Here is a 13555-nt window from a genome sequence, read left to right on the forward strand (position 1 = left end):
GACGCCCCCCCCCCCCCGGCTTGGCCATCACTGAAGGGTTTGGTGACTGCGCATATGAAACTGGTGGGGTTCAGTACCTCCAACAAGGTCAAGAAGCACTGTTCTGGATGCTAACTCGCCATGTTATTAAGGAACATGTCAGTTTGAACAGGCGTCGACAAATACTACCAAGCCGCCAAGGGTTCACTTCTGTTCTGAGACCACCTCCTCTTTCTAGGCCAGCGCTCATTCCAATGTAAACCAACCCTAGTGTGTAGGGTACTCTGTGTACATTTGTTAGCAGCACCGTGATCACACAAGCACACAACAGTACTGTGAAAATAGTACTCATAATCTCTAAAATCACTGCATGGCTAACAGGTTGCCTTCACTTGCCCACGTACAGTTGTACATTCCATGTGACTTAAATTTCATCATCTCTCTGAGGAGCACACATGTTGAGTGATGTGGTGTGGATCCAGCACCAGTACATTTGAATTCTCCAACATGCAGCATGCCCAACTCCCTGGCTGCCGAAACAGTTCCTTTGACATTGTGTTTTTCTCCACCTCTTCTTCCCCGTCATTTCTCTGGCCTCACTTCACATTTATTAACTATATGTAAATAGGAGATGGAATAACAACAGGCAACGAGGGATCGCAGAATCGCAAACCTGTGTGTGTGTGTGTGTGTGCGGCGTTGTGTGACTGTCACTGAGCTCGACAGCCTGCGCTGCTCGTGTCTATCAGTTGCCTACTCTTTTTTTATCTTTTGAATTCCACCACGCTGTGATACCTCCACACAACCGTCCAAAAAGAGAAAAAGAAGGTAGAAGAGGAGGGCGCGTGAGGAGCTAATCATTATTTCTCTGAGCACCCCCCCCCCTTATATACTATACTTCCTGTTAATCTACCATCTTTCTTTGTCCTTCCCAGCTTCCTCATGTCTCCTCCTCTTCCTCCTGTCCATCTCTGCCCTCCACTTCTCTTTTCATCTTCACATACTGGAATAGAGCACGGCTTCTGTTAAAGACCAGCAGGTGTGCTGGTGTGTCTAATAGCACACAAGTGTGTGTGTGTGTGTGTGTGTGTGTGTGTGTGTGTGTGTGTAAAATGTGCTTTAAAGTCCTGCACATGGGAGCTGTTTTATAGTCACTGTGCCTGTGTACAGTATAAAGCTAATGTGTGTGTGTGTGTGTGTTTGAGATATCCCATTTCCACATGGGAGTCCAAGCCCATTTCCACTGTCTGCGGTAGCAAACCAACTCAGCAGTGCATCGATAATCTATTAGAGTGGAAATATAGACACACAGGATGCACACTAACACTAACACACACACATACAAACACACACACCCACGTAGAGTTTTTTCTTCTTACCTGCTCCTAAATATTTGCTCTGGATTGGGGCTGACTTGAACTGGGTGATCTGGGACTCCTCCGTACCTGAAGTGAGAACACACCACACATATGAAATAGTACACATATACTATTTATAACAACACATATACTGCACACAAGTCTGCTGTGTTTCCTAATAAATCACCTGCTGTCTCATATCCAATTCTAATAAAACTTATAATGCTGTCAAATGAGCCAGACATTAGTAGTTATAAACAGTTTACATCGGATTAATCACAGAATAGCAGTGGAATAATCTTGATAAATGATGATGATGATGATAATTATGATTGTTGGATATAAGTCAATATTTCCAACAATCCATCCATGCATCTCAATTCGGGGTTACTCCGTATTACAATTAACTGTAGTATTAAGTGCAATGATTATTTTATCGTAACGTTTTCTCAATACTGTCAGAAAATAATATCCCAGAAATATACTGATGCAGAACTCAAACGCTACAAAAACAAATCTCGACGTTATCCCGTCAGTGTCAGGAGTATCTTTCTAAACGTCAGTAAAGCCTTGTTCTCAGCAATAATTCTGTCTACAGGTCCCTCCAAGTCACTTGGTAACTCTGTCAGCCTAAAGCTTCTAAAAACCCATGGCTGGCTTGAGGTAAAACAAAACATTCCCAATTCAAACATGTGTATCAACTGTAATTAGATCAACGATGTGTGAAGGCACGGTGGAATTACTGGATGTACAGCACATATCATTCTGTCTCTATGCCTGTGTAACAACAACAAAAATGACTGTAAAAAAAATCAACACTGACAACACTGTTGTTTTACTTTACAGTATCAGACTGTTTGAGGGTTTGTTTGAAATTGCAGTGATACTATGTGTCTGTTGCATCATGCACTGAAGACCAATGACTGTGTGTTCTTTGTCCTCCTTATTCTCCTTATACTAACATGCACCACGGAAGTTTCTATGCATTTTTCATATTTCAGACAGAATCTATTCTGAATATGTTTACAGCAGGGGTCGCCAGTCTTTTTTGAAACTGAGAGATACTTCAACGGTACTTTGTGAAATGAAGAGCTACTTGTTGAATACAGACTTTGTTGACCATCTTGTTGGCTAGTTTTATTTTTAGAACATACCCCTTGGGTACTACCTTTTCAAAACTATTAAAACAAAATACACTCCAAAGACCCAACATTTATGTTGATCAATTTAACTATTTCTTTCTGTTGCTGTGATTAAATATGTGAAATACCTCTCCATTTGATATTTACAACCAAGACCACCAAAATACTGCCACAGCAATGAATGTTTATTAACAGATGGGCACATTCCATGAGGTTCCGCTTGTTTTCTCACCTGGCAGCTGAAGGGCAGGGTAACTGTACACTTTAACCTCACATATGCTTTGGGGGGGGGGTCATTTCAGTTCAGCTCTTGCCTCAAGTGAAGTTATTTTTCAAAAATATGTTCAAAGAAGATGGCCTGGGACATACATCAATACTTCCAGCCTTTAAACCCCGCTCCAACCAAGGTGATTTATCTCTCAAATACAAATTAAATCATGTCACAAATCATTCAAAAAAAATAAATAAATAAACAAACTCAATCAACCTGCTTTAAAAGAACATATTAAAATAAAAACTGAATGAATAAGCAGGTTGTTTTTGTATTTCATAATAATCAGATCATGGGAAGTGGAGCAGTGGGCTGGAAATGGCCCATGGGCTTTGAGATGGAGATAAACAGAATGCTCTAAAATTTAAATATATAAAGTGCAGAAGGTCTTTAATATGGTGTCTATGTCATTTAGAGCACACATACTGACCAGGTAACACATGATGAGACACCTGGCAAACAACACCGAAAGCATCACAGACGCTTGAGAAAAACAACAAGAACAAACTTGTGAGAACAGAACCAAAGGTACAGACTAACCTCACAAGTGTGTCAGGGTTTAGAGCTGCCAGACAAGACACATCCCACGTCACTGTCTTCCACTGACATCCACAAACTAGACACAACACACGCACAAACACACTTTGATAAATAGTGATGCGCCAAGGCACAAACAACACGTGGGCAGACGAACTACGAAAGAGCAAAACACCAGCATGATGTAAGAAGGTGCAACATCGGGCATCATCACGCTCGCAGATGAAGCCTATTTATCAAGTCTAAAGTAGGACACAAGGAGCTAAGCCCTAAACATGTAGCCTGTTCACAGTAACGCAGCTATATCCTGATAGCCTAGCATCATGTCAAACATCAACCCTACAGTGACCTACTTATTAGTCCAATGCAGACCACTCTGAGAATGTGAAATAAAAACAAACCAAAACAGCTCAGGCAAAATCGGGCTGTCACGGCCAAATATGATTTAGAACATCACTGACTGAATCGGATTTTTAGAGCTTTAACTGTCTAGAGTGTTCATATTCAATTAACTGACCAATCATCATGTCAGTTAATCATTTTGTTTAATCCATTAGAAAATTAAAACCACAGAACTTGATGCAAAAAAACGTCGAAAATACTGTTTACTTATCAACGTGTGGGGATCAATGGAGGTTAATCTCATCCAAAAAATCAGCTAATCAGGGAATAAATTAGTAGTTTGATGGAGTCATTGTAGCTTATAATCACTGTGTATACTATTAACTGTGGTTTTAGGAGTCAAATTTAAAAGTCTAATTGAATGAAAAGACCTAAAGGGCTGAGTATTTGTAGAACACATTTTGTATCACAAACAGATTTTTGATCGACAATGATTCATCCACTCAGTGGAGCCGGAATCTCTTTTGATTTTCTCACAATTTCTAAACCAAATTGTAAGCAATTATTTCAGATAAGCCTGAAATATTCCATCATCCTTCATGTTTCTTTTCAGATAATGCCTAGATTGCTGCCTTTTGGAATTCTTCCACAGATTATCCCTTCGCTTAAACCACTCCGGGGTTTAAGAGATGAGAAGGAAGGGGGAGGAGCAGAACAAGGACAGGGAGGGGGAAGGAGGAGAACCTTATTTTAAGATGCTCAAGGTCTACAACTCTTGCCGAGCTAGTAGTTCCCCCTGTGGACACGTTTTGTGCATGTCCAGGAATGTGCTCACTCTATTTCGGTTGTAACCCCCCCGCTATCACAGTCCTGTCTCTCTGTTTCTTTCTACTGTTTTTTCACATTCTTCAGAGGGGGGCGGGGGTGTAGGTAGACCGACAGCTAAGTCACAGGAGTCCACATGATCTGCTTGACAACAGCCTGGGGGCCCATACACAGAGAAAAACATACACACAAACAATAGTCCCACAGTAGGTCTGAATGATTTAAAAACAATAAAAAAAATCTTTCAAAAAGCAACCAAGGTGAGGCCCCAGGATTGTGCCTTGAGGGCCTCCAAGCGGCTGATTCTTCAGCTTCAACCTGCCTGTATCCGCAAGCCAGTATGACACTGACGATATTTGTCAGGCAACAAAGACCAACACAGCGCTCTCAAATTTAGTAAAGAGTTGGCTCGTAGCTCAGTCTGGAATGTACAGTGGGAGGAACCGGCATTACATAGCGGGCTGGAGAAATCAGTCATGGGCAGTGACAAGGGGGTGGAGGGTATCCGGTCAGATTAGTGCTGATTTGAGACATGGGTGAGTGAGTTTGCAGCTATTTTTAGATGGCATGTCATTTTGAAATTGTGGCCTGTTAAAGAATGAAATACTAGAAGATACTACACTGTACTCACGGCCTCACTGCCGTACTGCAACCCTGTGAGGGGTTATTGTACAATCTCAACTTAAGGAAAAAAGCAAACCGCCAATCAAATATCAGCAAATGCAGCAAATAGACAATTAAATCAAGACAGGAACACCAAACACGTCTCACAGATGAAACATTCATTGTGAGGAAATTGTTTAAGGGCAACATTCACATGCAAGCATCAACATTTGAGCACTGAAACCTCAGCTCAAAAATAGTTAAGATGAACTTAAAAAACAAGCAATGAGCAAAAAAGTAACCAAAACAAGTACGAAAAAAAAAATCAATCTGTATGTTAAATATTCTGACTTTTTTCTTCTCCCCTCCTATTTTCACAAATGTGCCTACTCCTTTGCACCACCCTGCCATCATGACGAAAACGAAACGTGTCTTAACTGACAGCGAGGTCACGTGGTATTGGAGAAGACATACAAATACACAGATTGTAAGAGTGATACCTAACAGCTGAATTAAAATACCTGAAGTTTGACCTCGGCAGATCAAATCAGCTTAGCTAAACATAGTTGCAGTAAAGCTTTCATGTCCGGTGTAACGCAACACCGGGTTTGACGTTTATAAAACAAAACAAAAAATGGACATGCAGCACATCTGTGAAGAACAGTGCAGGTCTGAACAGGGCTCTCTGCTCTGCTTTGATGTGTGCAACCATGACCGCAAAACAGGGCAAGTCGTCATATGTGCAGTGTCAGACAGGAACAATGACAAGAAATGTATTGCATGGAATGTGGACAACTTTGATGTGGAGATGGTGGTGGTGTTGGGGTGCGGGGGGCGGGGGGTTGGGTACCATAGATGTACGTTGTGGAGGTAGATTTTTTAATAGCAAAACCAATCATTTTAAATCTAAAAATAGTTACATTAGATATATTATGGAGATGAAACAGTTTCTAATGTTTTTTACGCAATCATACGAGCAATGCAACAAATATAAAAGGACACACATTCCAAATTATAGAGAAATAACTCAATACAGTCGGGCTTGAAGATACGAGTGAGGCTTGGAGTTTTCCAAGTTACTGGTAAGCAACTTTTGCAAGATTTTCCTCGTGATACGAGGAAACATTGACAATAATATAAAATGTTTTCTTAATTATTATTAATTTATATTATCAATAAATTTGTTTATATCCATGTTTCTGATGAACAAATGAATTGATTTTTAGTTATTTTTAATCGGGAAAATTCGATCGGCGGATTAGACTCGAATCTCGAGGCCCCACTGTATTGGTCAATTCCTGGCCTACACATAAACAAGGTTTGCAGTTAAGATTTCTTCACTTAGTGCATATTTGCACATCATGTTACTGAGTGCACATACAGTGAGTCATGTTCCCCTGCAAATGAGGCCATTTGCTGCACTAATTAAAGAATGGGATGAAATTAAAAGGGTGGAGACGACCAAGTGACGCAAGCGGCGCTAAATCTGACCGAGGAGAAAAATCCCACAACTGCAGTCAATATGGTGAAGCATGTGTTGAATGTGAAATTAGTGTGCGAGGATGAGAGGATGAGAATGTCCACCAATTACTGCTTACATGCGAATCTGCTGCTGTGTTTGGGTAAATAAATGACGCCCTGTGTTCTGGTTGCTAGGACGCCTGCTTTGGACTTGACGAAGAGACCTGACCTTTAACCTCAAAGAGCTCTAACCCTAGTGACCTCAGCAGTGGCTTGGCACTTCATCTTCTGACCACTCCCGCCACACTTTGAGCACAAAGAGAGTGTGTGTAAAGGAAAGTCTGCGTCATTAGCCACACAGGTCTTTCACAGGAAGATTCTTGGAGACTCAGATATAAGGAGCCGCGCTGTCGCTATCATCACACCTTCACATATCTTCCCCAGAATGGATGCAGTGCATATACACTGGGTTGGCTTCAAGTGAATGCAACGGCACACGCAGGCACTATTTTTGATCAACGACAACAAACATTATTCCACTCTACAAACACAGCCTCGCAAACTTTACGTGCATGTCCATGCATATATGTGTGTGTGTATGTGTGTGTGTTTGGCTTGCTGAGGAGGCGTCACGCCCTTATTTATTCATCAACCTTCTGGTAACCAGCAGTAAGAGACAAGGTCAATACATAATTGCACACATGTGGACACATGTGTGCAATATTCATATAAACACATCCCTCAGCCGTACCATATAATGGCCATATACTGTATGTACTACTGCATGTAGTGTATAAGGTATATAAAGACTCACCAACCCAAAGACTTGTTGACTACGTGATAAATTAAAGCTCTGAAAACAGATCTCAAAAAAAGACAGCCGGAGTGTTAACACACACCGATTAAATGCACTGCATCTGCTGAGTCAGCACACACACACACACACACACACACACACACACACACACACACAGAGAGAAAAGACAGAACATTTAGAACCATTAGCTACAGGGACCAAACATATTCACAAACTCATGCACACAGACTTACAAAGCGGGATTATATCCAGCCGGCTAACGTTTTGCATGACCACTAGGAAATGTGTCTGCAGTTCCAGAAGCACAGAGGAACAAACACAATTTACAAACACTAAGGACAGAACAGGGAACCATCAGTTTGTGCACGTGTTACTTGGCATCTCGCTCCTCTCGGGGCAACATACAAGAAGTAGTTTGTGTAGTGGAACACCGTGTGTGTATGTTCTTGTACTCGTGTTTTATTTGGTCAGCGCTTTGATTGCCGGCGAATGAAGGCCAGGGCTCACCGAGAGTCCAGACAGGAGAGAGGGGCCGGCCGCTGTCAGAGAGTCAAACACAAACCACATGCAGCTGCTCGGAGTCTGCCAGAGAGGCACGTGACACACATGCAGAAACGGATGAACACCGTAGTGACAGAGACAGAGAAAACACGTCTACTACTGCGAGGCTGCGTACAAATCAGCAGCTTTTTATACTGTATGTGTGTGTGTGAGACTCATTGTGACTTTTGCGTCATCTTGTGGGGAAAAATAGCTGAGTGGGTCAAACACGCTGATGACAAATCTGGTTATAGCAGCTGCTCACACTCCATTGTTTTGGACGCAGAAAGTTTGGCGGGGTTTCTTACTCCAAATGAGAAAAAAATTTGTGTTTGAACAAATGTGATCAAAGTTTGATATCAAAACCAGCAGCCTTAAATCAATCTCCAAACCTGACTTCATGGGAAACTGTGTGTCGGAGCGGGTCGAGCCTGATAAAATTCAGTTCCTTCAACTTTGCCCTCAGCCTTTTCCCCTGTGTCGTTTCAGTCATCATGAGGTTCTGTGCAGTGTCACTACTGCTCTGTGTTCTTCAGTTAACAACAGTTGTTTTCAAAAGAAATCGACTCAACTTTTCGCGTCAACTTTTCCTCCAAGTGAGTTATTTGATACTGGGTGTGTATCCACCACGTTCAGTTTGTACTGTTGTACTGAACTGAATGTACTGCACATGTTCACATCGAAGATCTCACCGAAGACAGAAAACCTCTGGGCTCATTAGTCCTGGTTCTCCACCAGAGCCTCTCATTTGATCACGGCTGTGTAAACATTTACATTCGGTGTAAATCAACGCTGTACAAAAGTGAGTTTCTCATGCAAGGATTAAGTGTATTACATAGCCTTATTGTTATTGTTATATGTTTGCACTCATATTAAATATTATTCAAATTGTTTATTGGCCATTCAGAGTTTGGTCACTTTTAACAGCCACCTGGTTTTTTTTTTAATTAACAGGCGCAATACAATCACAACAGAATTTTAATTAAAAAGCTTGCTGCCTGCAGAATTTAATTAATCAGGCCAGACAATTTAATTTGTAAGACCCCGTGATGCGGGAGTGGAGGATGGTGCAATGTGGACCTGTTACAGCTACCTACAAAAACACATTTAGTGTACAGTCAATGTCTCCATCTGCTGCTACTTGATTACTTCAATCTGTGACCTTGGTGAATCCTTTAGTTACGTTATGTTGTGATTAGTTAGAGTTTTAGTTGTTGCTTTAACATTATGTTCTTTTAAAAAAGCCCAGTTAATACTGTCATTGGTCTAAGTCAATGATTCATCAGTAAGAACTTTTCAGCACAAAACAAAAGAGTGAATGAGGTCAACTGACATGGAACACATTGTACTGCTACCTGCACAGAAAGCCATCCCTCTCCTGCCTGTGGTGTGTATGTACGAGTGTGGAGGCGTCAGCAGGTCTAATCTTACTAGCCCACACTTTATCTGCAGGACACCCCTGCACGTCTACCCAGATCACAGAGAAAGAGAAGGGGGCGACCGACGGGGGAGGACAGAGATGAAGGAAGGGGAGGGAGGGTGACCTGTGCTTTTGATGTAAAACTTTGGAGCCGACCAAGGAAAATCTTCAAACACTGCAAAAAACCAAAAAGATTACCCTCCGTGAAAACACGTCGACTTCTTTGTCCGAGACACACACACACATGCACACACACACACAACAGGTCAGCTTGCCCTTAAGTTAGAAATATAAAACAAGAAACATGAGAAAAGGCAGAGGAGGGAAGACTGGCCTGTGGTCAATCGCACTGTTGTCAATAAAGGAACGTAAAAATCTGATCCTGAGCCAAAAGTGTCTCATTGTTCTTTAAAAAAAAAAACTGACTCAAAAGAAGAAAAGAAACATTAAATAGATTAAGGGTAAAAAAAAAGGCCAGTTAATGGACTACACTAAGGAGTAATTATAACTAATTTCAAATGATTAATTTTACAATTTCAATTGTAAAGTGAAAAGTTAAGCTGACCAGACCACAGGAGACAGCTGAAAGTCGACTATGCAGAAATCATATCGTAAAACAATATGATATCATTTACAAACGTGTCTCCTCTTGTCATCTTAGGTCAGTGTTTCCCAAACTTTTTTTTTCTGGGGACCCGTATTTTAAAAGTCACAAACCTTCGCAACCCAAGTCAATAAACATTATTCATAAACACCTGGAAAACAATGCGAGATGATCCCAAAAAAAAGGGTTGCGACCCACCTGAGGGTCAAGACCCAGTCTTTGAGAAACAGTGGCATAGCATATAAAGACAGATAAGTAAGTGGAAACAGGCAGACAAACAACGTGTAAAAAAGTCAACAAACGAGGATTAAAGAAGGTGATTGATTCCAGACAGATCTTAAACACGGAGCAGACGGTGGCTTATGACCAATATTATCAATGGAAAACCTTTCTGGATAAAATCTGTAAAAGTTGTCAGTTGCAGCACTGTGGGTGGTTATAGAAGGTAGGAGCCAACACACACGCATGCACCCGCACACACACACAGACACACACACACACAGGGAACGCTACGTGCCAGCCGGGGAGAGCTAGCCACGGAGCTAGCCTCTATTGGTTAGGCAGCTGGTTTGATGTGGAGCCCACACACAGCGACAGGACGACAGACACACTGTAACACAAAGACCACAGAGAGACGGCGGGGGGTGTTGGGTTGGACTACGCTGTATGTATGTTTATATGGGAAAACTGATAGAACATCTGTATGTGGGGGAGCGTGTGAACGTACAGGAGGACAGGAAGTGTGTGTGGGAGAGTCAACTGTTAAAGACGTTAGTCGCCTTTATATAGAAGAATTATGACTGCTTACAAATGCATGAGCTTTAAAAAAAGACTTTCTTTTAAAACACTACAATTGTGAATGTTATAATTATATGTTAGATTATGCTATGTGGACTTCAATATTTATAAAATACAATCATGATGTGGGAAAAATGGGCTGGATGAGTGTGATGCTGCGTTTACTTTGATTAAAAAAAAAAATCAGAATGTTTAGGAAATGCACATGTCCAAAAGGAAACGTTAAGGAAATGGAAATATATATAAAAAAAAATCCTCGAATGATCAAGAGTGAACAGACAGGAAGTCTAGAGAGAGAAGAAAAGAAATGATGGTGGAATAGAGAGAGTCTGGCTGTGACCCAGTTTTGTCTTAGGTTTCAGGAGAAGCTGGCTGGCAGAGGCAGGCAGACTGGCTGGGCTGGCCTGTGGCCAGGCCACACACTGTGCCACGCTGCCCAGGAAAAGCCCAGACTTGAGGGACATGAGGTGGAGGGGCTGGGCTGACAAAATCAAAGGCCTGCCCTCCTCCCTCAGCACTCCAACAGGCCCCAGGGGTCACATTGTGTCCCCAGCTCAACCACTTGACACATCTGGTCTGCGGTCAGGACAAGCTCCACCTGCTAATGTGCTGCAAGGAAACAAACCAATCTGAGTTTGACCAGAGCTTGAGCGGCCTGTGGCAGACTGGTTGAGTTTGCAGTTTTGTTACTTGTTACAGTAGTTTCCCTGTTTGTCAACACTGAGGAGGTACAGTATGTCGATGGAATCATGGCCAACAACACTGATACTGTGAAGTCACTCGGGAGATTTAAATGGACACGATCTCTTAACCAAAATGGAACAAAATGATCAGAGTTTACCACCACATGTTCTACCGCGCTAATCGGGTTTAGACCCCTAGAGTCTGGATTTAGGGCTAGTTTAGGAGTAACCGCTCAGTGCCTCGGCGCGAAGCATTTTCCTCCAATGGTGTGTTTGAAAGTGGTGTGCCAAAACGTGGAACCCTGGGCCACACATGCACACATGCGGTTAAGTACCTCTACTACTGCCATCTGTGAATCGCCGCCCTGTGCAGTCCATAAATCAAGACATTGTCAAGGGCTGACTATTTTGAAGATAGTCCGCAAAGCAGCCGTTGCAGCAGTTGTCAGATTCACTCTTGATCACTCTGCTTTAACCACATATAAACAACAGTCACTGACATATGTGTCAGAGGCCACCGGGCTTGCATTTGGGGGGTCTTTCACACTTCAGCACGGTACAGAACAACTGGCCCAAGTGTGACCCCCTACTACAAGTGAAGCATGGGTCCAAGGAGGAGTGATTGTACTACCTAAGGTCAGTACTACCTTGGGGCTGGCATCGTCACAGGTCGCAACCAATGAGAGCATTTGGGGTGGAGGGGCTAAGCCTGCTGCAGCTTTCACAATAACAGAAAGATGGAGAAAGGAACCAAGCTCTTTCATTTTAACAGAACCAAAAGTTATTTGCAACTACTGCAATGTTCAACTGTTTTATTGTCGGAGTACTTCCAGTCATACGTATCACCTAAATGAAAAGAGTACACTCCAACCGCTTGAGTAGTACTTCCAAAATAAGTACTATACACAAATTTGACATATATCTATTTTTTAAGTTTGACATGACATTGCAATTAATTGCAAATAATGTGATCAATGCTGACCACTAGGTATCTAATTATAAATGGAGTACATATTTACATTGCATCCATTAAAAGCCAAAAAAGAGAGAGAGAAAAAGAGCGATTAAATGTCTGTCACTGTATTAAAAAAATAAATAAATCACTTATACTTAAGATTGCTGACTACCTATTTATAGATTAAATGATGAATTAGCAAAGCATTAGGAGGCTGATAAAAATTAATTATACAAAATTAATGAGGCTTTGTGGTGCAGGTTGATTAGGATAACCTGCTAATTGAGCAGAACGCCCGGGGACACAAGAGAAAATAAAAGCTATTAAAGGATTTGAGCGGAGTACAATACTTGTCTAATAAAATCAACACTAATTATTTAATGCACATGTACAGAAGAAGCTGTTGAACATAAGAGGGCCAGCGTCTTAGATCATGATTAGTTATTTTATTACATTGATCACTGGTATAACTATCAAGTGTCTTGTAATTCGATAACATCGAACATTAACATCTCATAGATTCAGCTCTCTACAGCTGGCTCACATTTTCTGGGTTCAGGCTATTTATGGGGCAGTGGTGGAGTCCACCAGCTGGCAAGTTACCACTGAGGTGCTCTGAGCATGGCACTGTCCCCACACACTGCTCCCTAGGTTCTTAAAGCTGCCCACTGTTCATTTTGGTGATGAGTTAAAGACAGAGGTCACATTTGGTTGTGTGCAGTGGTGTGCTGTGTCACAATGACAAGGAGTTCACGTTCCTTTCCTTCCTTCCTTTTCTTTATCGATTAAAATTAAGATCCTGATCTCCAGGTCTGGGTCAGACTAGCTAAGACCTGAGATCAGCTCACCAGCTGCAAGAAAGGCCAAAAAAGACCAGGCTTCATTGCAGGTACCGAAGGCAAGAAAGTAAATGTCAATAACGTCAATGTCAATATCGCTTTTATAAAACATATTTACTTATAAAACACCAATAAGCCTAAAACTAGCGACAAAAAAACACAGTATCGGGACATCACCAATAAGCCTAAAAACTAGCTGTGTACTCAGCGACAAAAAAACACAGTATCGGGACAACCCTACTTGTAATTTGTCTTTCATACTTTTTGTTCTCTGTCTCATAGTTCCCTCGTTTTTTCACTGAAAATGCCATTAGCACATTTCTTTGCTTGTTATACCAAGAAAGCATCTTTTTTAAGATTTCACTTGTACATGTACTGTGT

At 41.7% G+C, this 13555-nt stretch overlaps 1 protein-coding gene across 1 annotated transcript in view; it reads right to left on the bottom strand.

The window, feature by feature from the left end:
- dnah2 (dynein, axonemal, heavy chain 2) overlaps positions 1-13555 on the bottom strand; it is a 244229-nt gene that overhangs the window by 32227 nt on the left and 198447 nt on the right. The window contains exon 102 of the mRNA XM_025054624.1: positions 1359-1424. The gene's annotated coding sequence lies outside the window, so the exon portion shown is untranslated. The remainder of the gene's footprint in view (positions 1-1358; positions 1425-13555) is intronic.

This window comes from Cynoglossus semilaevis, chromosome 1, assembly GCF_000523025.1.
Source record: "Cynoglossus semilaevis isolate Cse_v1.0 chromosome 1, Cse_v1.0, whole genome shotgun sequence".
Classification (NCBI taxonomy): Eukaryota; Metazoa; Chordata; class Actinopteri; order Pleuronectiformes; family Cynoglossidae; genus Cynoglossus; species Cynoglossus semilaevis.